General features: G+C 47.1%; 1 protein-coding gene across 24 annotated transcripts in view; it reads left to right on the forward strand.

Moving 5' to 3' along the window:
- LOC116232872 (uncharacterized) overlaps positions 1-23,763 on the forward strand; it is a 324,054-nt gene that overhangs the window by 51,591 nt on the left and 248,700 nt on the right. Inside the window, exon 1 of one of the 24 annotated variants that reach the window (XR_016463866.1) lies at positions 12,665-12,895. The exons of the other annotated variants lie outside the window; for them this stretch is intronic. The gene's annotated coding sequence lies outside the window, so the exon portion shown is untranslated. Of the gene's footprint in view, positions 1-12,664; positions 12,896-23,763 lie in introns of those variants that run through there. 24 annotated transcript variants of the gene reach the window in all.

Genomic DNA, 23,763 nt, shown 5'->3' on the forward strand with positions numbered 1-23,763 from the left:
AACGCCTCCTGCTCGCTCCGAAAGTAACGCCTCCTGCTCGCTCCGAAAGTAACGCCTCCTGCTTGCTCCAAAAGTAACGCCTCCTGCTTGCTCCGAAAGTAACGCCTCCTGCTTGCTCCGAAAGTAACGCCTCCTGCTTGCAGCTTGCTCCGAAAGTAACGCCTCCTGCTTGCTCCGAAAGTAACGCCTCCTGCTCGCTCCGAAAGTAACGCCTCCTGCTCGCTCCGAAAGTAACGCCTCCTGCTCGCTCCGAAAGTAACGCCTCCTGCTCGCTCCGAAAGTAACGCCTCCTGCTCGCTCCGAAAGTAACGCCTCCTGCTTGCAGCTTGCTCCGAAAGTAACGCCTCCTGCTTGCAGCTTGCTCCGAAAGTAACGCCTCCTGCTTGCAGCTTGCTCCGAAAGTAACGCCTCCTGCTTGCAGCTTGCTCCGAAAGTAACGCCTCCTGCTTGCTCCGAAAGTAACGCCTCCTGCTTGCTCCGAAAGTAACGCCTCCTGCTTGCTCCGAAAGTAACGCCTCCTGCTTGCTCCGAAAGTAACGCCTCCTGCTCGCTCCGAAAGTAACGCCTCCTGCTTGCTCCAAAAGTAACGCCTCCTGCTCGCTCCGAAAGTAACGCCTCCTGCTTGCTCCAAAAGTAACGCCTCCTGCTTGCTCCAAAAGTAACGCCTCCTGCTCGCTCCAAAAGTAACGCCTCCTGCTTGCTGGAGTGTTCTGAGGAAGGGCCCTCCTAATCCTCCTCTGCTTGTGCAAGTCATCTGGGGTCAGGACTCAATGGAGATGTGAACGGAGGACATTCACATCAGACCCATTCTGCACTGATAGATGAACTGACTCTTCACAAGAAGTAGGTGGACAGGATGATCTTGGCGGTCTTTTCTAACTTCTGGTGTTTCTATGATATGATTTCAGCCTTTATCAGCACTTTAGGGATCAAATGACTTAAGGCACAGGAGTGCAGGCTCTGGATCCCTCTCAGGAGTCTTCTTAGTTATGGAAATATTTTGGCTTCTAATCTGGATTTTCTTGCCCTGTTCCCCCTAAGCTCCTCTCTCTCCTCTCAAAGCAGGGAATGTGAGCTTCCACAGCAGAGTGCAGACCACCACCCAGTTAATTTTCTCGAGTATAGCCACTGCGTAGCTTGGTTATGGACAGCTGAATGGTACGGCTTATGCCACAGGTGTCCAACCTTTTGGCTGCTCTGGGCTGCTCTGAGTGAAAAGGAATTTTCTTGGGCCACATATTTGCAGCTTGCTCCGAAAGTAACGCCTCCTGCTTGCAGCTTGCTCCGAAAGTAACGCCTCCTGCTTGCAGCTTGCTCCGAAAGTAACGCCTCCTGCTTGCTCCGAAAGTAACGCCTCCTGCTTGCTCCAAAAGTAACGCCTCCTGCTTGCTCCAAAAGTAACGCCTCCTGCTTGCTCCAAAAGTAACGCCTCCTGCTTGCTCCGAAAGTAACGCCTCCTGCTTGCTCCGAAAGTAACGCCTCCTGCTTGCTCCAAAAGTAACGCCTCCTGCTTGCTCCAAAAGTAACGCCTCCTGCTTGCTCCGAAAGTAACGCCTCCTGCTTGCTCCGAAAGTAACGCCTCCTGCTTGCTCCGAAAGTAACGCCTCCTGCTTGCTCCAAAAGTAACGCCTCCTGCTTGCTCCGAAAGTAACGCCTCCTGCTTGCTCCAAAAGTAACGCCTCCTGCTTGCTCCAAAAGTAACGCCTCCTGCTTGCTCCAAAAGTAACGCCTCCTGCTTGCTCCAAAAGTAACGCCTCCTGCTTGCTCCAAAAGTAACGCCTCCTGCTTGCTCCAAAAGTAACGCCTCCTGCTTGCTCCAAAAGTAACGCCTCCTGCTTGCTCCAAAAGTAACGCCTCCTGCTTGCTCCAAAAGTAACGCCTCCTGCTTGCTCCAAAAGTAACGCCTCCTGCTTGCTCCAAAAGTAACGCCTCCTGCTTGCTCCAAAAGTAACGCCTCCTGCTTGCTCCAAAAGTAACGCCTCCTGCTTGCTCCAAAAGTAACGCCTCCTGCTTGCTGGAGTGTTCTGAGGAAGGGCCCTCCTAATCCTCCTCTGCTTGTGCAAGTCATCTGGGGTCAGGACTCAATGGAGATGTGAACGGAGGACATTCACATCAGACCCATTCTGCACTGATAGATGAACTGACTCTTCACAAGAAGTAGGTGGACAGGATGATCTTGGCGGTCTTTTCTAACTTCTGGTGTTTCTATGATATGATTTCAGCCTTTATCAGCACTTTAGGGATCAAATGACTTAAGGCACAGGAGTGCAGGCTCTGGATCCCTCTCAGGAGTCTTCTTAGTTATGGAAATATTTTGGCTTCTAATCTGGATTTTCTTGCCCTGTTCCCCCTAAGCTCCTCTCTCTCCTCTCAAAGCAGGGAATGTGAGCTTCCACAGCAGAGTGCAGACCACCACCCAGTTAATTTTCTCGAGTATAGCCACTGCGTAGCTTGGTTATGGACAGCTGAATGGTACGGCTTATGCCACAGGTGTCCAACCTTTTGGCTGCTCTGGGCTGCTCTGAGTGAAAAGGAATTTTCTTGGGCCACATATTTGCAGCTTGCTCCGAAAGTAACGCCTCCTGCTTGCAGCTTGCTCCGAAAGTAACGCCTCCTGCTTGCAGCTTGCTCCGAAAGTAACGCCTCCTGCTTGCAGCTTGCTCCGAAAGTAACGCCTCCTGCTTGCTCCGAAAGTAACGCCTCCTGCTTGCTCCGAAAGTAACGCCTCCTGCTTGCTCCGAAAGTAACGCCTCCTGCTTGCTCCGAAAGTAACGCCTCCTGCTTGCTCCGAAAGTAACGCCTCCTGCTTGCTCCGAAAGTAACGCCTCCTGCTTGCTCCGAAAGTAACGCCTCCTGCTTGCTCCGAAAGTAACGCCTCCTGCTTGCTCCGAAAGTAACGCCTCCTGCTTGCTCCGAAAGTAACGCCTCCTGCTTGCTCCGAAAGTAACGCCTCCTGCTTGCTCCAAAAGTAACGCCTCCTGCTTGCTCCAAAAGTAACGCCTCCTGCTTGCTCCAAAAGTAACGCCTCCTGCTTGCTCCAAAAGTAACGCCTCCTGCTTGCTCCAAAAGTAACGCCTCCTGCTTGCTCCAAAAGTAACGCCTCCTGCTTGCTCCAAAAGTAACGCCTCCTGCTTGCTCCAAAAGTAACGCCTCCTGCTTGCTCCAAAAGTAACGCCTCCTGCTTGCTCCAAAAGTAACGCCTCCTGCTTGCTCCAAAAGTAACGCCTCCTGCTTGCTCCAAAAGTAACGCCTCCTGCTTGCTCCAAAAGTAACGCCTCCTGCTTGCTCCAAAAGTAACGCCTCCTGCTTGCTCCAAAAGTAACGCCTCCTGCTTGCTCCAAAAGTAACGCCTCCTGCTTGCTCCAAAAGTAACGCCTCCTGCTTGCTCCAAAAGTAACGCCTCCTGCTTGCTCCAAAAGTAACGCCTCCTGCTTGCTCCAAAAGTAACGCCTCCTGCTTGCTCCAAAAGTAACGCCTCCTGCTTGCTCCAAAAGTAACGCCTCCTGCTTGCTGGAGTGTTCTGAGGAAGGGCCCTCCTAATCCTCCTCTGCTTGTGCAAGTCATCTGGGGTCAGGACTCAATGGAGATGTGAACGGAGGACATTCACATCAGACCCATTCTGCACTGATAGATGAACTGACTCTTCACAAGAAGTAGGTGGACAGGATGATCTTGGAGGTCTTTTCTAACTTCTGGTGTTTCTATGATATGATTTCAGCCTTTATCAGCACTTTAGGGATCAAATGACTTAAGGCACAGGAGTGCAGGCTCTGGATCCCTCTCAGGAGTCTTCTTAGTTATGGAAATATTTTGGCTTCTAATCTGGATTTTCTTGCCCTGTTCCCCCTAAGCTCCTCTCTCTCCTCTCAAAGCAGGGAATGTGAGCTTCCACAGCAGAGTGCAGACCACCACCCAGTTAATTTTCTCGAGTATAGCCACTGCGTAGCTTGGTTATGGACAGCTGAATGGTACGGCTTATGCCACAGGTGTCCAACCTTTTGGCTGCTCTGGGCTGCTCTGAGTGAAAAGGAATTTTCTTGGGCCACATATTTGCAGCTTGCTCCGAAAGTAACGCCTCCTGCTTGCAGCTTGCTCCGAAAGTAACGCCTCCTGCTTGCAGCTTGCTCCGAAAGTAACGCCTCCTGCTTGCAGCTTGCTCCGAAAGTAACGCCTCCTGCTTGCTCCGAAAGTAACGCCTCCTGCTTGCTCCAAAAGTAACGCCTCCTGCTTGCTCCGAAAGTAACGCCTCCTGCTTGCTCCAAAAGTAACGCCTCCTGCTCGCTCCAAAAGTAACGCCTCCTGCTCGCTCCGAAAGTAACGCCTCCTGCTCGCTCCGAAAGTAACGCCTCCTGCTCGCTCCGAAAGTAACGCCTCCTGCTCGCTCCGAAAGTAACGCCTCCTGCTCGCTCCGAAAGTAACGCCTCCTGCTCGCTCCGAAAGTAACGCCTCCTGCTCGCTCCGAAAGTAACGCCTCCTGCTCGCTCCGAAAGTAACGCCTCCTGCTCGCTCCGAAAGTAACGCCTCCTGCTCGCTCCGAAAGTAACGCCTCCTGCTCGCTCCGAAAGTAACGCCTCCTGCTCGCTCCGAAAGTAACGCCTCCTGCTCGCTCCGAAAGTAACGCCTCCTGCTCGCTCCGAAAGTAACGCCTCCTGCTCGCTCCGAAAGTAACGCCTCCTGCTCGCTCCGAAAGTAACGCCTCCTGCTCGCTCCGAAAGTAACGCCTCCTGCTCGCTCCGAAAGTAACGCCTCCTGCTCGCTCCGAAAGTAACGCCTCCTGCTCGCTCCGAAAGTAACGCCTCCTGCTTGCTCCGAAAGTAACGCCTCCTGCTTGCTCCGAAAGTAACGCCTCCTGCTTGCTCCGAAAGTAACGCCTCCTGCTTGCTCCGAAAGTAACGCCTCCTGCTTGCTCCGAAAGTAACGCCTCCTGCTTGCTCCGAAAGTAACGCCTCCTGCTTGCTCCGAAAGTAACGCCTCCTGCTCGCTCCAAAAGTAACGCCTCCTGCTCGCTCCAAAAGTAACGCCTCCTGCTTGCTGGAGTGTTCTGAGGAAGGGCCCTCCTAATCCTCCTCTGCTTGTGCAAGTCATCTGGGGTCAGGACTCAATGGAGATGTGAACGGAGGACATTCACATCAGACCCATTCTGCACTGATAGATGAACTGACTCTTCACAAGAAGTAGGTGGACAGGATGATCTTGGCGGTCTTTTCTAACTTCTGGTGTTTCTATGATATGATTTCAGCCTTTATCAGCACTTTAGGGATCAAATGACTTAAGGCACAGGAGTGCAGGCTCTGGATCCCTCTCAGGAGTCTTCTTAGTTATGGAAATATTTTGGCTTCTAATCTGGATTTTCTTGCCCTGTTCCCCCTAAGCTCCTCTCTCTCCTCTCAAAGCAGGGAATGTGAGCTTCCACAGCAGAGTGCAGACCACCACCCAGTTAATTTTCTCGAGTATAGCCACTGCGTAGCTTGGTTATGGACAGCTGAATGGTACGGCTTATGCCACAGGTGTCCAACCTTTTGGCTGCTCTGGGCTGCTCTGAGTGAAAAGGAATTTTCTTGGGCCACATATTTGCAGCTTGCTCCGAAAGTAACGCCTCCTGCTTGCAGCTTGCTCCGAAAGTAACGCCTCCTGCTTGCAGCTTGCTCCGAAAGTAACGCCTCCTGCTTGCAGCTTGCTCCGAAAGTAACGCCTCCTGCTTGCTCCAAAAGTAACGCCTCCTGCTTGCTCCAAAAGTAACGCCTCCTGCTTGCTCCGAAAGTAACGCCTCCTGCTTGCTCCGAAAGTAACGCCTCCTGCTTGCAGCTTGCTCCGAAAGTAACGCCTCCTGCTTGCAGCTTGCTCCGAAAGTAACGCCTCCTGCTTGCTCCGAAAGTAACGCCTCCTGCTTGCTCCGAAAGTAACGCCTCCTGCTTGCTCCGAAAGTAACGCCTCCTGCTTGCTCCAAAAGTAACGCCTCCTGCTTGCTCCAAAAGTAACGCCTCCTGCTTGCTCCAAAAGTAACGCCTCCTGCTTGCTCCAAAAGTAACGCCTCCTGCTTGCTCCAAAAGTAACGCCTCCTGCTTGCTCCAAAAGTAACGCCTCCTGCTTGCTCCAAAAGTAACGCCTCCTGCTTGCTCCAAAAGTAACGCCTCCTGCTTGCTCCAAAAGTAACGCCTCCTGCTTGCTCCAAAAGTAACGCCTCCTGCTTGCTCCAAAAGTAACGCCTCCTGCTTGCTCCAAAAGTAACGCCTCCTGCTTGCTCCAAAAGTAACGCCTCCTGCTCGCTCCAAAAGTAACGCCTCCTGCTCGCTCCAAAAGTAACGCCTCCTGCTCGCTCCAAAAGTAACGCCTCCTGCTCGCTCCAAAAGTAACGCCTCCTGCTTGCTGGAGTGTTCTGAGGAAGGGCCCTCCTAATCCTCCTCTGCTTGTGCAAGTCATCTGGGGTCAGGACTCAATGGAGATGTGAACGGAGGACATTCACATCAGACCCATTCTGCACTGATAGATGAACTGACTCTTCACAAGAAGTAGGTGGACAGGATGATCTTGGAGGTCTTTTCTAACTTCTGGTGTTTCTATGATATGATTTCAGCCTTTATCAGCACTTTAGGGATCAAATGACTTAAGGCACAGGAGTGCAGGCTCTGGATCCCTCTCAGGAGTCTTCTTAGTTATGGAAATATTTTGGCTTCTAATCTGGATTTTCTTGCCCTGTTCCCCCTAAGCTCCTCTCTCTCCTCTCAAAGCAGGGAATGTGAGCTTCCACAGCAGAGTGCAGACCACCACCCAGTTAATTTTCTCGAGTATAGCCACTGCGTAGCTTGGTTATGGACAGCTGAATGGTACGGCTTATGCCACAGGTGTCCAACCTTTTGGCTGCTCTGGGCTGCTCTGAGTGAAAAGGAATTTTCTTGGGCCACATATTTGCAGCTTGCTCCGAAAGTAACGCCTCCTGCTTGCAGCTTGCTCCGAAAGTAACGCCTCCTGCTTGCAGCTTGCTCCGAAAGTAACGCCTCCTGCTTGCAGCTTGCTCCGAAAGTAACGCCTCCTGCTTGCTCCAAAAGTAACGCCTCCTGCTTGCTCCGAAAGTAACGCCTCCTGCTTGCTCCGAAAGTAACGCCTCCTGCTTGCTCCGAAAGTAACGCCTCCTGCTTGCTCCAAAAGTAACGCCTCCTGCTTGCTCCAAAAGTAACGCCTCCTGCTTGCTCCGAAAGTAACGCCTCCTGCTCGCTCCGAAAGTAACGCCTCCTGCTCGCTCCGAAAGTAACGCCTCCTGCTCGCTCCGAAAGTAACGCCTCCTGCTCGCTCCGAAAGTAACGCCTCCTGCTCGCTCCGAAAGTAACGCCTCCTGCTCGCTCCGAAAGTAACGCCTCCTGCTCGCTCCGAAAGTAACGCCTCCTGCTCGCTCCGAAAGTAACGCCTCCTGCTCGCTCCGAAAGTAACGCCTCCTGCTTGCTCCGAAAGTAACGCCTCCTGCTTGCTCCGAAAGTAACGCCTCCTGCTTGCTCCGAAAGTAACGCCTCCTGCTTGCTCCGAAAGTAACGCCTCCTGCTTGCTCCGAAAGTAACGCCTCCTGCTTGCTCCGAAAGTAACGCCTCCTGCTTGCTCCGAAAGTAACGCCTCCTGCTCGCTCCAAAAGTAACGCCTCCTGCTCGCTCCAAAAGTAACGCCTCCTGCTCGCTCCAAAAGTAACGCCTCCTGCTCGCTCCAAAAGTAACGCCTCCTGCTTGCTGGAGTGTTCTGAGGAAGGGCCCTCCTAATCCTCCTCTGCTTGTGCAAGTCATCTGGGGTCAGGACTCAATGGAGATGTGAACGGAGGACATTCACATCAGACCCATTCTGCACTGATAGATGAACTGACTCTTCACAAGAAGTAGGTGGACAGGATGATCTTGGCGGTCTTTTCTAACTTCTGGTGTTTCTATGATATGATTTCAGCCTTTATCAGCACTTTAGGGATCAAATGACTTAAGGCACAGGAGTGCAGGCTCTGGATCCCTCTCAGGAGTCTTCTTAGTTATGGAAATATTTTGGCTTCTAATCTGGATTTTCTTGCCCTGTTCCCCCTAAGCTCCTCTCTCTCCTCTCAAAGCAGGGAATGTGAGCTTCCACAGCAGAGTGCAGACCACCACCCAGTTAATTTTCTCGAGTATAGCCACTGCGTAGCTTGGTTATGGACAGCTGAATGGTACGGCTTATGCCACAGGTGTCCAACCTTTTGGCTGCTCTGGGCTGCTCTGAGTGAAAAGGAATTTTCTTGGGCCACATATTTGCAGCTTGCTCCGAAAGTAACGCCTCCTGCTTGCAGCTTGCTCCGAAAGTAACGCCTCCTGCTTGCAGCTTGCTCCGAAAGTAACGCCTCCTGCTTGCAGCTTGCTCCGAAAGTAACGCCTCCTGCTTGCAGCTTGCTCCGAAAGTAACGCCTCCTGCTTGCTCCGAAAGTAACGCCTCCTGCTTGCTCCGAAAGTAACGCCTCCTGCTTGCTCCGAAAGTAACGCCTCCTGCTCGCTCCGAAAGTAACGCCTCCTGCTCGCTCCGAAAGTAACGCCTCCTGCTCGCTCCGAAAGTAACGCCTCCTGCTCGCTCCGAAAGTAACGCCTCCTGCTCGCTCCGAAAGTAACGCCTCCTGCTCGCTCCGAAAGTAACGCCTCCTGCTTGCTCCGAAAGTAACGCCTCCTGCTTGCTCCGAAAGTAACGCCTCCTGCTTGCTCCGAAAGTAACGCCTCCTGCTTGCTCCGAAAGTAACGCCTCCTGCTTGCTCCGAAAGTAACGCCTCCTGCTTGCTCCGAAAGTAACGCCTCCTGCTTGCTCCGAAAGTAACGCCTCCTGCTCGCTCCGAAAGTAACGCCTCCTGCTCGCTCCGAAAGTAACGCCTCCTGCTTGCTCCGAAAGTAACGCCTCCTGCTTGCTCCGAAAGTAACGCCTCCTGCTCGCTCCGAAAGTAACGCCTCCTGCTCGCTCCGAAAGTAACGCCTCCTGCTCGCTCCGAAAGTAACGCCTCCTGCTCGCTCCGAAAGTAACGCCTCCTGCTCGCTCCAAAAGTAACGCCTCCTGCTCGCTCCAAAAGTAACGCCTCCTGCTCGCTCCAAAAGTAACGCCTCCTGCTCGCTCCAAAAGTAACGCCTCCTGCTTGCTGGAGTGTTCTGAGGAAGGGCCCTCCTAATCCTCCTCTGCTTGTGCAAGTCATCTGGGGTCAGGACTCAATGGAGATGTGAACGGAGGACATTCACATCAGACCCATTCTGCACTGATAGATGAACTGACTCTTCACAAGAAGTAGGTGGACAGGATGATCTTGGCGGTCTTTTCTAACTTCTGGTGTTTCTATGATATGATTTCAGCCTTTATCAGCACTTTAGGGATCAAATGACTTAAGGCACAGGAGTGCAGGCTCTGGATCCCTCTCAGGAGTCTTCTTAGTTATGGAAATATTTTGGCTTCTAATCTGGATTTTCTTGCCCTGTTCCCCCTAAGCTCCTCTCTCTCCTCTCAAAGCAGGGAATGTGAGCTTCCACAGCAGAGTGCAGACCACCACCCAGTTAATTTTCTCGAGTATAGCCACTGCGTAGCTTGGTTATGGACAGCTGAATGGTACGGCTTATGCCACAGGTGTCCAACCTTTTGGCTGCTCTGGGCTGCTCTGAGTGAAAAGGAATTTTCTTGGGCCACATATTTGCAGCTTGCTCCGAAAGTAACGCCTCCTGCTTGCAGCTTGCTCCGAAAGTAACGCCTCCTGCTTGCAGCTTGCTCCGAAAGTAACGCCTCCTGCTTGCAGCTTGCTCCGAAAGTAACGCCTCCTGCTTGCAGCTTGCTCCGAAAGTAACGCCTCCTGCTTGCTCCGAAAGTAACGCCTCCTGCTTGCTCCGAAAGTAACGCCTCCTGCTCGCTCCGAAAGTAACGCCTCCTGCTTGCAGCTTGCTCCGAAAGTAACGCCTCCTGCTTGCTCCGAAAGTAACGCCTCCTGCTTGCTCCGAAAGTAACGCCTCCTGCTCGCTCCGAAAGTAACGCCTCCTGCTTGCTCCAAAAGTAACGCCTCCTGCTCGCTCCGAAAGTAACGCCTCCTGCTTGCTCCAAAAGTAACGCCTCCTGCTTGCTCCAAAAGTAACGCCTCCTGCTCGCTCCAAAAGTAACGCCTCCTGCTTGCTGGAGTGTTCTGAGGAAGGGCCCTCCTAATCCTCCTCTGCTTGTGCAAGTCATCTGGGGTCAGGACTCAATGGAGATGTGAACGGAGGACATTCACATCAGACCCATTCTGCACTGATAGATGTACTGACTCTTCACAAGAAGTAGGTGGACAGGATGATCTTGGCGGTCTTTTCTAACTTCTGGTGTTTCTATGATATGATTTCAGCCTTTATCAGCACTTTAGGGATCAAATGACTTAAGGCACAGGAGTGCAGGCTCTGGATCCCTCTCAGGAGTCTTCTTAGTTATGGAAATATTTTGGCTTCTAATCTGGATTTTCTTGCCCTGTTCCCCCTAAGCTCCTCTCTCTCCTCTCAAAGCAGGGAATGTGAGCTTCCACAGCAGAGTGCAGACCACCACCCAGTTAATTTTCTCGAGTATAGCCACTGCGTAGCTTGGTTATGGACAGCTGAATGGTACGGCTTATGCCACAGGTGTCCAACCTTTTGGCTGCTCTGGGCTGCTCTGAGTGAAAAGGAATTTTCTTGGGCCACATATTTGCAGCTTGCTCCGAAAGTAACGCCTCCTGCTTGCAGCTTGCTCCGAAAGTAACGCCTCCTGCTTGCAGCTTGCTCCGAAAGTAACGCCTCCTGCTTGCTCCGAAAGTAACGCCTCCTGCTTGCTCCAAAAGTAACGCCTCCTGCTTGCTCCGAAAGTAACGCCTCCTGCTCGCTCCGAAAGTAACGCCTCCTGCTCGCTCCGAAAGTAACGCCTCCTGCTCGCTCCGAAAGTAACGCCTCCTGCTCGCTCCGAAAGTAACGCCTCCTGCTTGCTCCAAAAGTAACGCCTCCTGCTTGCTCCGAAAGTAACGCCTCCTGCTTGCTCCGAAAGTAACGCCTCCTGCTTGCAGCTTGCTCCGAAAGTAACGCCTCCTGCTTGCTCCGAAAGTAACGCCTCCTGCTCGCTCCGAAAGTAACGCCTCCTGCTCGCTCCGAAAGTAACGCCTCCTGCTCGCTCCGAAAGTAACGCCTCCTGCTCGCTCCGAAAGTAACGCCTCCTGCTCGCTCCGAAAGTAACGCCTCCTGCTTGCAGCTTGCTCCGAAAGTAACGCCTCCTGCTTGCAGCTTGCTCCGAAAGTAACGCCTCCTGCTTGCAGCTTGCTCCGAAAGTAACGCCTCCTGCTTGCAGCTTGCTCCGAAAGTAACGCCTCCTGCTTGCTCCGAAAGTAACGCCTCCTGCTTGCTCCGAAAGTAACGCCTCCTGCTTGCTCCGAAAGTAACGCCTCCTGCTTGCTCCGAAAGTAACGCCTCCTGCTCGCTCCGAAAGTAACGCCTCCTGCTTGCTCCAAAAGTAACGCCTCCTGCTCGCTCCGAAAGTAACGCCTCCTGCTTGCTCCAAAAGTAACGCCTCCTGCTTGCTCCAAAAGTAACGCCTCCTGCTCGCTCCAAAAGTAACGCCTCCTGCTTGCTGGAGTGTTCTGAGGAAGGGCCCTCCTAATCCTCCTCTGCTTGTGCAAGTCATCTGGGGTCAGGACTCAATGGAGATGTGAACGGAGGACATTCACATCAGACCCATTCTGCACTGATAGATGTACTGACTCTTCACAAGAAGTAGGTGGACAGGATGATCTTGGCGGTCTTTTCTAACTTCTGGTGTTTCTATGATATGATTTCAGCCTTTATCAGCACTTTAGGGATCAAATGACTTAAGGCACAGGAGTGCAGGCTCTGGATCCCTCTCAGGAGTCTTCTTAGTTATGGAAATATTTTGGCTTCTAATCTGGATTTTCTTGCCCTGTTCCCCCTAAGCTCCTCTCTCTCCTCTCAAAGCAGGGAATGTGAGCTTCCACAGCAGAGTGCAGACCACCACCCAGTTAATTTTCTCGAGTATAGCCACTGCGTAGCTTGGTTATGGACAGCTGAATGGTACGGCTTATGCCACAGGTGTCCAACCTTTTGGCTGCTCTGGGCTGCTCTGAGTGAAAAGGAATTTTCTTGGGCCACATATTTGCAGCTTGCTCCGAAAGTAACGCCTCCTGCTTGCAGCTTGCTCCGAAAGTAACGCCTCCTGCTTGCTCCGAAAGTAACGCCTCCTGCTTGCTCCGAAAGTAACGCCTCCTGCTTGCTCCGAAAGTAACGCCTCCTGATTGCTCCGAAAGTAACGCCTCCTGCTTGCTCCGAAAGTAACGCCTCCTGCTTGCTCCGAAAGTAACGCCTCCTGCTTGCAGCTTGCTCCGAAAGTAACGCCTCCTGCTTGCAGCTTGCTCCGAAAGTAACGCCTCCTGCTTGCAGCTTGCTCCGAAAGTAACGCCTCCTGCTTGCTCCGAAAGTAACGCCTCCTGCTTGCTCCGAAAGTAACGCCTCCTGCTTGCTCCGAAAGTAACGCCTCCTGCTTGCTCCGAAAGTAACGCCTCCTGCTTGCTCCGAAAGTAACGCCTCCTGCTCGCTCCGAAGGTAACGCCTCCTGCTCGCTCCGAAGGTAACGCCTCCTGCTTGCTCCGAAAGTAACGCCTCCTGCTTGCTCCGAAAGTAACGCCTCCTGCTCGCTCCAAAAGTAACGCCTCCTGCTCGCTCCAAAAGTAACGCCTCCTGCTCGCTCCAAAAGTAACGCCTCCTGCTCGCTCCAAAAGTAACGCCTCCTGCTTGCTGGAGTGTTCTGAGGAAGGGCCCTCCTAATCCTCCTCTGCTTGTGCAAGTCATCTGGGGTCAGGACTCAATGGAGATGTGAACGGAGGACATTCACATCAGACCCATTCTGCACTGATAGATGAACTGACTCTTCACAAGAAGTAGGTGGACAGGATGATCTTGGAGGTCTTTTCTAACTTCTGGTGTTTCTATGATATGATTTCAGCCTTTATCAGCACTTTAGGGATCAAATGACTTAAGGCACAGGAGTGCAGGCTCTGGATCCCTCTCAGGAGTCTTCTTAGTTATGGAAATATTTTGGCTTCTAATCTGGATTTTCTTGCCCTGTTCCCCCTAAGCTCCTCTCTCTCCTCTCAAAGCAGGGAATGTGAGCTTCCACAGCAGAGTGCAGACCACCACCCAGTTAATTTTCTCGAGTATAGCCACTGCGTAGCTTGGTTATGGACAGCTGAATGGTACGGCTTATGCCACAGGTGTCCAACCTTTTGGCTGCTCTGGGCTGCTCTGAGTGAAAAGGAATTTTCTTGGGCCACATATTTGCAGCTTGCTCCGAAAGTAACGCCTCCTGCTTGCAGCTTGCTCCGAAAGTAACGCCTCCTGCTTGCAGCTTGCTCCAAAAGTAACGCCTCCTGTTTATTTTCAGGGAAACTGTAACAGATACAATGAGCACAGTAACTCTGTTTGATAAAGTAAATTCTCAGCTATGAAACAGATTTTTTTTTTTTCCAAAGTCACCTCCATTAGCTAGGCTTTTTTTGCCAGTGATGAACAAGAGTCTCTATGCCGTGCTCATCATAACCTGCAGCAGCAGAGGTGATCTGTGATCGCTGTTGCTACTGTTGAAATGCATCACCCACCCCTCTCTGTGCCACATCCATTGTGTGGTCTCCATAAAGGTTCACCAAACGTTGATGAATGTCAGTAGGTGCAACTTTTTCTGCACGGGGGTATTCAGTTCCACACTTGTCTCACATGCACCTTCACGTCAGACACCATTCTGTCACGCTGCTCCTCTGCTGCCATCTGTTACAGAGAAACAACATAGAATGGGATATTGATTAGAAGGTTCAGCCTCTACTGCTACTCCACCAACATCCACCTCTGACATCGTAGGCCAATGTAATAGAACAGGAGGCATTACTTTTGGAGCAGACTTGGTAAAATATATAATTTAGTTAACATATATAATAAGTATCAAAACTTATCTGTTAATATTTTTATTAAAACATTAAAAAAGATTAATAAAAACATAAACCTAACAGGGCAGTTTTCTGCTTTTGTGAATTTAACACATCAGTCTGGTTCAGTGGCATGTTGCAATCTTTAGCCATTTCTCAAGGTATTTGTCTTTAGATGGTGTTTTATTCTTCCTGTGCTTCATCCTTGACAATAATTTGTCACAAATGTGTGTAGTGCCCAAAACAAAAGAGATGACCTGAGTCAGGTGTGGTTGTGAAGGGATGGCTGTCTTTCTCCAGAAAGAGATATCTTATACAAATCTAGTAGAAAGGCATTATCGCATCTTTGAATTGAATATCTGATTGCCACTCTACACATTCCCTTCAAAAATTTGCAGGTAATGTCTTTACATCTACTGAAAATGGAGTCGCGAATAGAAATGGATCATTTTTCAGCAATCTTGAAACTTTTTTTCTCAAATCCCTTTGTCAAAACAGAAAGGATGACTGCATAATTCTCTCTGTTCACGGGACTGTGCTTGACCGATGTATCAAAACTCATGCTATTATTTACCATCAGTTGATTTAATACTGCACTGCACCCTCCCCTTTCTCTGGTTTCAGCCCAGGCAATGTTAACAGCACCTCAGTGGGTGTTGTTGGGAGCTATGGGTTTGTGCCTGGTGCTAGGCCAGGCCTCTCTCTCAGGAGGGCAGAGAAGATGGCATGGGGCAGAGCAGGCTGCAGTGTGAGCTGTGCTGCAGGCCATGGGTTGGACGTGCCTCGCTTATGCCCTGAAGCAAAATGTATAATGCTTAGAGAACAGAGTGCAATTTTCTTTCTTTTTTTCCTTTGCTGCTGGAATAAATTATCATGTTGGAGTGCTGGACTTATCCCTAGATAGGCATCACCAGTAATGTGCATTTAGCAAATAATATCAAGTTGAAAAGATGCCTCTTGAAAATTTTATGTGTTTGCTACAAATGGAAAAATAACAGCATTTGAGGACTTCTAATATATTGTGTTTTCAAGATTAACCCCACTGATGCTTGCTTCTCTGCATCCTTCAGCATGGCTTTTTGTAGGTCATACAGTGCTGCCCTTCAGCCATATGGGCCTGTTATATTTTCTAATGGAGACTAATACACCACTCGCATCAGGTGAAAAATCCAAGAGAAAAATAAAACCTCTATCTCCCTAATATTCCTTCATGTCTTTGTCAGCAAAGAACGCTATTCTCTGCTCTTGCTCATGTGCCTGACACAATACCACTAGGTCCATGTGTGTGCAATATTCAAGTATAAACACGAGGTGCTCTCGGGTTGTGTTTATGACCTGTTGTGTCCATTTCTTCCTCGAGAAATTTCTGTCACGCTGAAATGTGATGTGTGTGATATGAGATCTGAGGGACATAGACGTAAACCTAGAGGAACTGTAGGACAAAAGTAAAACCATCTCTTTTTCTCCGTGGAGTTTGATTGCAGTATTCGTGCTACATAGCTAAAGAACAATTGAAGTTAGGAAGTTAAACTTGAGGGACTGTAATGGAGTGAAGGCTGATTGGTGTTTACAGCTCTTAATGTTGTTGACACTGTAGGAATTGTTAGTTGTGAAGGAAAGTGCTTGTGGATCCAGGCTTTATTCTTTTGTCCAGCTGAAGAAAGAAAAATTGTTTGTCTGCAAATAATAGCTTATTACTTTTCTATAGGCGCGCACAAGGTGTTAAAGGTTTTGTACCTAAGATGTATTTATGGTGTTCCTCAGTGTGGTGAGGATGGAGAATATAATTGGTGTATAAAGGAAAAAAAAAAAAAGCAGCATCTTTAACTGCTAGGGGAAATAAAGGGAAGAAAGTATGTGCTGTTGATCTACATCAGTTTAGTTGCCATGAGTAGAATTAGGACAGAAGTTGGCTTAGGTCCACATTGCAGCATTTCAGCAGCTGCAAGCACCTATTCCCCCACGGCAGCTTGTTGAAGAGGTGGTGTTACTGCCGTTAAGAGCTGAGCAAAAGTTCTATTTCCTTTGCTTAAGCTGTGTGCAAACATTTTCTTAATGATTTTTTTTCCCTACCAGAATTGGGTACCCCATGGCAGAAAAGATGATGCAAGTTACTGAGTTTGGCAGCAAACTTCTATTAATCTCTCAAGCTTCCGAACTTGGTTTTACTTTTCTTCTGAAAACTTGCATTGGTTATTTTCTTTGTTTTCTTTATATTAATGAGCTTGTCTCCATCCAGATTTTGAAGAATGACAAACCAGGTTGACCAATGCAGAAGAGTTAAAAGGGGAGAAGGGAAGCTTAGCTGGAAATTTTAAACTGTCATGTCTCTGTGGAATGGCCTTTTGTGAGACTTATACTACCACTCAAAAGAAAAAGCAGTTAAGTTGCTGAAGAGGATTCAGATTTGCTGGCTGATCAATATCAAGTATTAGTAACGCTGTATTGGAAAAGACCTATGCTGTATGCTCAGGTCTTATTACCATGATGTCCATTTATCGATACTAACACTTGATCATATACAGCAACTTATTTGGAAGTTATTTTTAATGGATGTTCCTACATATTATATGGCTTGATCTGGCAAACCTTTACTCGTGAGGGTAGTCAATTGTCTTCAAAGATTTGCAAGAAGGGCCCATATGCAATACAACACCGATTATCCAAATGTCAGGGGAGACATTGAATAAGTTCATATAATCGACATTTTGAATAATGAGGAAATTTTCAGTGCAATTAATAGACGTCAGGGGACATGACCATCTTTCAGATGACAGGGAGTTTTCAGAAAATTTAGCTTTTGGTAGCTGAATTCCTAATGCATGTGCTGCTGACAGACTGAAATTGCAGAACATCTGAAGTGTGCCTATATATTCATAATGACCCTTCCTGTGAAATAAGCCTTGGCTCTATTTACTGTGGTATTTGCGTGGCAGGTCAGATTGCCACAAGTGCTTATCCTAATGTTGCTGTGACTCTGCTGTTAAGGGTTGGATTCCTGCAACACATTGGTAAATCAATATTGGAATCATCTGAGGCAAAACACTATTTAGAAATACAGCAGTGTCAACTTTTGGAGCCTGTTTTTGTTGTTTTGATTTGCTTTTGTTCCTTTAAATCCCATAAAAAACATGAGAATAAGCAATGCCTAGGAGAAGAAGCTCTTGGAGATAATGACAGAAGAAGGGAGAATTCCAGACCCCTTTCTGTGAATGTGGAAATATGCCAGCAAACAACAGCGTGTGTCAGGAAGGACCGTTTAAACTTGGTCAGTCAAAGATAATGCAGGGCTAAAATTCTTATCTTCTGATTGCTGTTCATCTCTGCACAGCCAACAGAAGGTGCTGCAGTGGGAGATGCTGCTTCCCTTCTTCCCCAGATGGCTGCACATGAGCACCCAGGAATGCATATGGCTCTGCTGGCTCCTTGGGCAGAGAGCACCGATGGTGTCTCTGATAGCCTGTCCTCAGGTCTGCTCTGCCATTCCTTAATCAGAGTTTATTTGTAACCATGCTAATGAGTACCATCTTGCTGGCTTCTCAACTGCTGATAAGTGGCACAAGCAGAGTTATGATGATTTCTGCCCCGAATCAGAGCTAATGTTTATAGGAAGCTGAAACTGATGCATCCATTTATTTTGGTGGAGAGATGAGCAATCACTTGTTTCCTAGGAAACATGAGGCTGTGCATATGCAGCTTCAAGCGTGCACCCTAATGTTTTCCTTCATGTTGATAGAGTAGAAAGTTCATCCAATGAGATCCATTATGCTTAAAACAGAAGGGAAGATAAATTTGGAAAGTTTTTCTATTTAAAAATAGAAAAAAGATATCATTACTGCCAAAGATATGAGAAAAAGACAGAAATAATTCAAGAAAATAGCAAAAGTGTTCTTTCTGTCTATCTCGTCTAGGAGTCTCAAGATTTTTATAGTTGCAGAGCCACCTGCTAAGTTTCATGCATTGTGCAACTTCGTTACCTCACCATCATCTGCTCATTAATCTGCCTATTTTAAAGGCTATTCCTGAAATTCTCAACCTCTGAACATCTGTCAAATAGCTGCCATTTGTTTTTAAAACAGTAATAGAATGTAAAGATTTTTATAGTAAATCATTTTGTGTGATTTGCAATATTACTCAGCAAAAGCTTAGCCTTTCATAAAGCGTTCACCTCCAGCTTGCCAGTAAACTACTTCCACCACACCCTACTCTAGCTCTTTATTTCCTCTTAGAAGAGTGAGTGAAGCATGATTCCTGGTGATGTGTTTTGTCTCAAAATGTAACATCCACTGCAGGATGTCTCTGCAGGCTGCTTTGGGAGAGGATGGAGCTTCCACTCTAAAAGCTCCTGTGAAAGGACTATCCTGAGCTGTTTTGAATTGCACTCTGAGTCTCTTTCTTCTCTTGATTATGTATGGGGCTAAGGAGACTGTATTTCTAATTTTGCAGTTACAGATGAGGTACCATAAGATGGATGAGCTGATCTAATAGCCTGCTGATACTTCCTGGCCATGTGTTCCTGCTGTTTCTCTTGCTTCAGCTTGGGTGTTTGTGCTAACATGGGAGCAAGCTACCCCAGCAGCAAAGCAAATGGTGCAAAGGCAACCTGAGCTTACCACCTAGGGTGAAGGGGAGGGAGGGAGTGTCTCCTTGTAGGGTGACAACCTTCAGCCACGTGATCCTTGATATCCTTTTGGTGTGGGATGTGTTCCTTAAATGAGAGTAAAAACTGTCAAATCCTGGCAGTACTGTGATTTCCCTCAGTCGTTTCAAGAACCAGCAGCAGCAGCACTGATGCTTGGTGTTGCTTCTGACCCTGCAGAGGTTTGTTGTGATTCAGGCTGGCTCAGGGCCAGTAGGAACGGAGCAGCCAGCTCTGCTGCTGAGTTAGGAAAAAGGATGCATCCCTATTGCAGGAATGCACTTCCATTACTGGAAGAAATGGTCAAAATGGATAATTCTTTTTTGAAGGGCACTTCTGGCTTCTTGGGTGCCTCTTTCAGTGTAAGAGGTGCAACTGTGTGTGCTGCAAGTAATTAAGAACAGAGGGTCTATCAGTAGCTAATCTACAATCATGTTGGCAATAGAATTAAAAGCCAATAATAATCGTGGAGTTAAGAAAATGAAAGCCCCTCAATAAAGTGAGCTTAAAAGTGTGCTTTTTGTTTGATATTTGGAGATGAGTCCTCTGCAGCAGGAAGAATAGAACTATACCTTTTATCTGTGGTCCGTTTCTCCATTAGGAGTAATCAATAGTGCTCCAAGCAGGAAGTTTTTCTAAGAAGAAAATACTTCATGTTGGGTAGAAACGCATCCATTTTTCCAATGGCTGTGCTCTGACTCAGTAATTTCTACATCTTGAGTCTAAAGTGTTTGGCATGTTGAGGGACCCAGGCTATTGTCAACATGTCCAGAGTGAAGCTTCCAAGCAGCAGTGGAAGTGTTCTTCATCCCGAGAAGCGATTTAGCCTTTTCTGTGCCTGTGATGGATGAATTGGAGGAACAAACTGTGAGGGGAATTGCATTTGGAACAGGACAATGAATAATGAAGTGGTGACCTTCGCCTTAAAGTCCAAAATGAGATTTTCTGCATCGGGCCAGAAAGCGACAGTCTGAACTCTGCAATTAACATTTCAAACTTTATTTGAAGTCAGTGATTCTGAAGGTTATCTTCTTGTGTAACCAAACGAGTGCACGTGCATATGGCTCAGTGGGGAATGAATCATGCTATGGATTAATTCTGGGCTGTGCAGTTGGATTTTAACAAATCCATCCAGTCCCATGCTGTGGAATGTGTGGACAAGGTTCAAGTTTGCACTGATGGAAAATAGAAGCATTTTGCTATACTGAGTTCAGTTTGTTTTCACATGTGGTGTGTTGTCTATCTGGTATGTCTATTTTATTTATAGCTACGTAAATATATATTCCTTAAAAACCGAGCTGATGATTTTCACATCAATATTGCTTTCAATGGAAATAGGTTTTTTTTAGTCAGCGGAGGCAAAGTTGTATCGTTTTGATCAAAAAAAGTTTGGTTTTAATGAAATGTTGGGAAATGAAGATGCGGAGTTGTGTTTTTTCCTGTAGAATCACAAAGAAGTCGATGCATTTGTTAACAAATTGCTCTTTGTGAAAAATCCTTTGAGTGAAAGGATATCACAGCTGGCTGAAACATTATGTATGCATTCTAAATGCATTATATTTTGCCTTCTGAGACCTTGGAAAAGAACTTCTTTGTGGGTAGTAGGGAAAGCTGAATTTGTGGAAAGTGGGTTTCTTTTATTATTTATTTTTTTTTTTACTCTTGTTTAGGGATTTAAAAAAAAAAAAAAGAAACACTGGTCAATTTGCCAATGTTTTCATTAGATCTGGCAGCTTTTCTCTGAAACTCGGAATGCCAGGCGGTCTTCCCAGTTTGCTTAGTGAAAGCGGGGGCCCACTTTCACACTGTTTGCTCTGAGGTTGGTGCACTGACAGGCAGGCATTTGTCCACATTTTTTTTATTATTATTAACTAGAATAAGCAGTTTAATAACTAGGATTAAACCATCAGATCATGACAGAGTAGCATTAGCTGCGGGAAGCAAGTTGGAAAGGATTCCAGATGTGATTAGATGAGTACCTGCCCTTGAGGGGAAATAGTTGAGCAGGCCTCCATTTTTATTGGTAAGGTAAATGTTTCTTGGGCCATTCCAGGCAGGTATCCCAGGTTTGCACTTCTACAAAGATATTGCAAATCCTTAGTGCCAAAGAATAGATTGCATTCTAGACTTGAGCCAAAAGTGTGTCTCCCTGATGAAAATCTACTGTTTTGCCAGAACACACAAGATTCTGCAATTCCTTTGAATAATTTAGATTTTTGTAATAAATGCAAAGAAGCATTTATAGCATGCCAGTAGATGAATATTTCCTTTGTGGGGGAAGGAGAAGCTGTGGTCAGAGAGCTCTACCAAACTGCAATTCACTGAAGAATTCTCTTTTCACTGAAACACATGGCAAAACTTCTATAGGTTTCAGCTGGATCAAAAATGGTCTTGAAGCTATTCATTCCCTCATCTGATGTAAGTAAAGAGATGTTTAAGTATGTTTTACATGATTGAGTTTGTAGCATACTGCATGCAGATTATGTATGCAGCATGATGAGAGGCTGTATTGAAGCAGGAGGAAAAAAAATGATTTTTTTTTGAATAAAAATGCTTTCTATCATTCTGTTTAGAAATTAAAGTGATATAATAACCTTGTTTGACTACAGTACTGCAGCTCATTCTGTTAGAAACTGGCAAATTCAGTCTTGTTCTTTTGAGATGAATGCTGAGAGTTAATGTCTTTTCCATTATTAACCACTTTGGGCTATCCTTGCAAAGTATCTAGGTGCCAAAATAACTGTAAATCTAGCCCTGGAGCACTATGATAAACTTCCCCCAAATACTACATTGAAATACTGTTCTAGTCTGTTTGATGGGAGACACATTGCACAAGAAGGCCTCACAAATCTATCTGTAAACAGCTCTACTTTCTGCCTCGTTAATATATAAGAAAAATGAACTGGACATAAGGCACCAAGTTCCTATTGGTGACGAAATAAAACATTAAGTTAGTGTATATAATATCGTAAAACCTTTTCTCCCTCATCACTCTCAAACAGCCTGATAACACAAATGCCTCAGAGGATGCTTAAGTTCAAGCATAAGGCTTTCAGGGAGACATTGTAAAGGTGTCTCTTGCATCCTAATGAGTTTAAGTCTTCCAGAAATGACCCAAAATGACCACATGCACCTCTTAATTTTATTATTTATTTGCTCTCTCCCACTTTAAAGCTGTGGTGGTCCATCTTGGTCTAAGGTGCCTGGAGGATCGCAGAGAGGAGAACACAGAACAGTGACAGCTTCAGTAGGTCCATTTTGTCCCTGTTCCAGTGGATGCTCTTCTGCTTCTCTTCTGACAGTTGTCTGTGCAAAAGACACCAAACTTTCACTTCTTTCCTGTGGTGTAGAGGAGTAGTTTCGGGTGGTTGCAGAAATGCTTGGTGAAAGCTAGAGTACTGCAGTGCAGTTCTGTATGAAGGTGGTCCTCCCAGAGAGAGGTGCGTAGTCCTGAAAGAGCCAAAGGAAGAAATCCTGCATAGATAGTGACCAAAGTTTGTCTGCTTTTGATGCAATCTCTGAGTTTGTGTGGCCTGGTCAGAAGCTCACTAAAGTCAGTCTTCATCTGAACCTTGACAGACTTTTGATTAGTACTCTGAGAATTTGTTTTGGCTTCTGTTATTGTGAGATTTACATGGCTGACATGAAATTAAATGAGGTCATGGAAGGCACTTTATTTCCATCACCTACAAGGGAAACAATATAGATGTTTTCTTGAACTTCTCAACCCTCATTTCTGAAATCCTTCCCTACTGCACAGCAGTGTCTGGCTGTTTTCCCTTACTGGGAGTAACTGTCCTGTAATGCAAAGCATGAGATGCTCTTAGCTAAGAAAGTGGAGGTGGTTTGCCCACTGACATAACAAAAATGGAGTATGAGTCAAAAGGAAAGGGGCAGCCTCAGCAAACAGTAGGTATTCAATAAAATGAAGAGGTAGCAATATTCAGCTTGATTGACTTTTGAAATACTCGTAGCCCTTTTTGCCATAAGAAATAGTAAAATATTTGTCAATTTTCTTGGGGGTTGGAACTAGATTATCTTCAAGGTCCCTTTCAAGTGAAGCCATTCTAAGATTGTCCTGAGTGCAGAAGACTTAATGGCTCTGTTAACAAGTGAGATCATGACAGCAGTGAGGTAATTCTTCTTTTCCTGTTTTTTTTCTGTGTTCCTAATGCTTCCAAAACAAATATTTAGGTTAAAAAAGCAAATAAAAAAACCCCACCCCAGGCCCATAGTTTAAGTAGCCCTTCATATTTTTATTGCTGCTCTTGTAAGAGTTTTCCCCACACCTGTGGCTTTAATGAGGCTTGGAAAAAGAAAAGTAGGAAAACACCAATATGCTTCTCAGTCTGAATAAAAGCTTGTCATTTTTTTTTTTGCAATTGCTCTGCAGGTTGTGGAAGTCAGTGAGCCCTTCCAGTGGGTTTTGCTTCAGACTCCAGTTCTGTTAATCTTGAGGGGTTTGGGGAGTGTGAGATGTGGGGTTTTGGAGGGGCTTTTGCAAGATCAAGCTACAGAAGAGCCTTTCGGGAGAAGATGTGCTTTTGCTCCCCACTTTATCATATACGTGTGGTAGGAGCAGCTGTGAAGGGAACACAGCAGGGAAACTCAAGTGCAGGATTGTCTTTGACCTCTTCTGCTGCTTTGCAATCCCCCTCCCTGTTGCCCCCTGAGACCCACAGGCTTCCTGAGGTGATGGATGACTGGGAGCAGGAGGGACCTGAGCGTAGCTGATCTGATCCATTTTCTTGGAAATCTCCTTGAAACACTCAGAAGCCAAACTAATGATGATTTTAAAAATAAATAAATTATGTTCTCATGTTTGGGGATTTTAAAAATTGTCATGTGCTCATTTTTTCCTGATGGTCTCTTGTTTGATTAACTGGGGGAGGGGGGAAGGTGGCTGTTTCCCTCTTGTATATGTCATGAATTGCATTATATAAGCAGCTGCTGACAACAATTGATGGAGATAAATCAGTCAACCTGTGCTGACTTAGAAACAAAGTAAAAAGGCATTCATTAATATAAGGGCTTTGTCCTTAAAACTTAAGGTATGATTTTTTTTTTCTCCTCCAACTGAGAATAATATAGATGCTTTTGTCTCAAAACAGAGATCCAAGTACCAAATTGTTGAACAGATTTCTCCTTTGAAAATGCCACTGTCACTTGAAAATGCCATGTGCACAATGCA

This window comes from Phasianus colchicus, chromosome 2, assembly GCF_987193195.1.
Source record: "Phasianus colchicus chromosome 2, bPhaCol1.hap1.1, whole genome shotgun sequence".
Classification (NCBI taxonomy): domain Eukaryota; kingdom Metazoa; phylum Chordata; class Aves; order Galliformes; family Phasianidae; genus Phasianus; species Phasianus colchicus.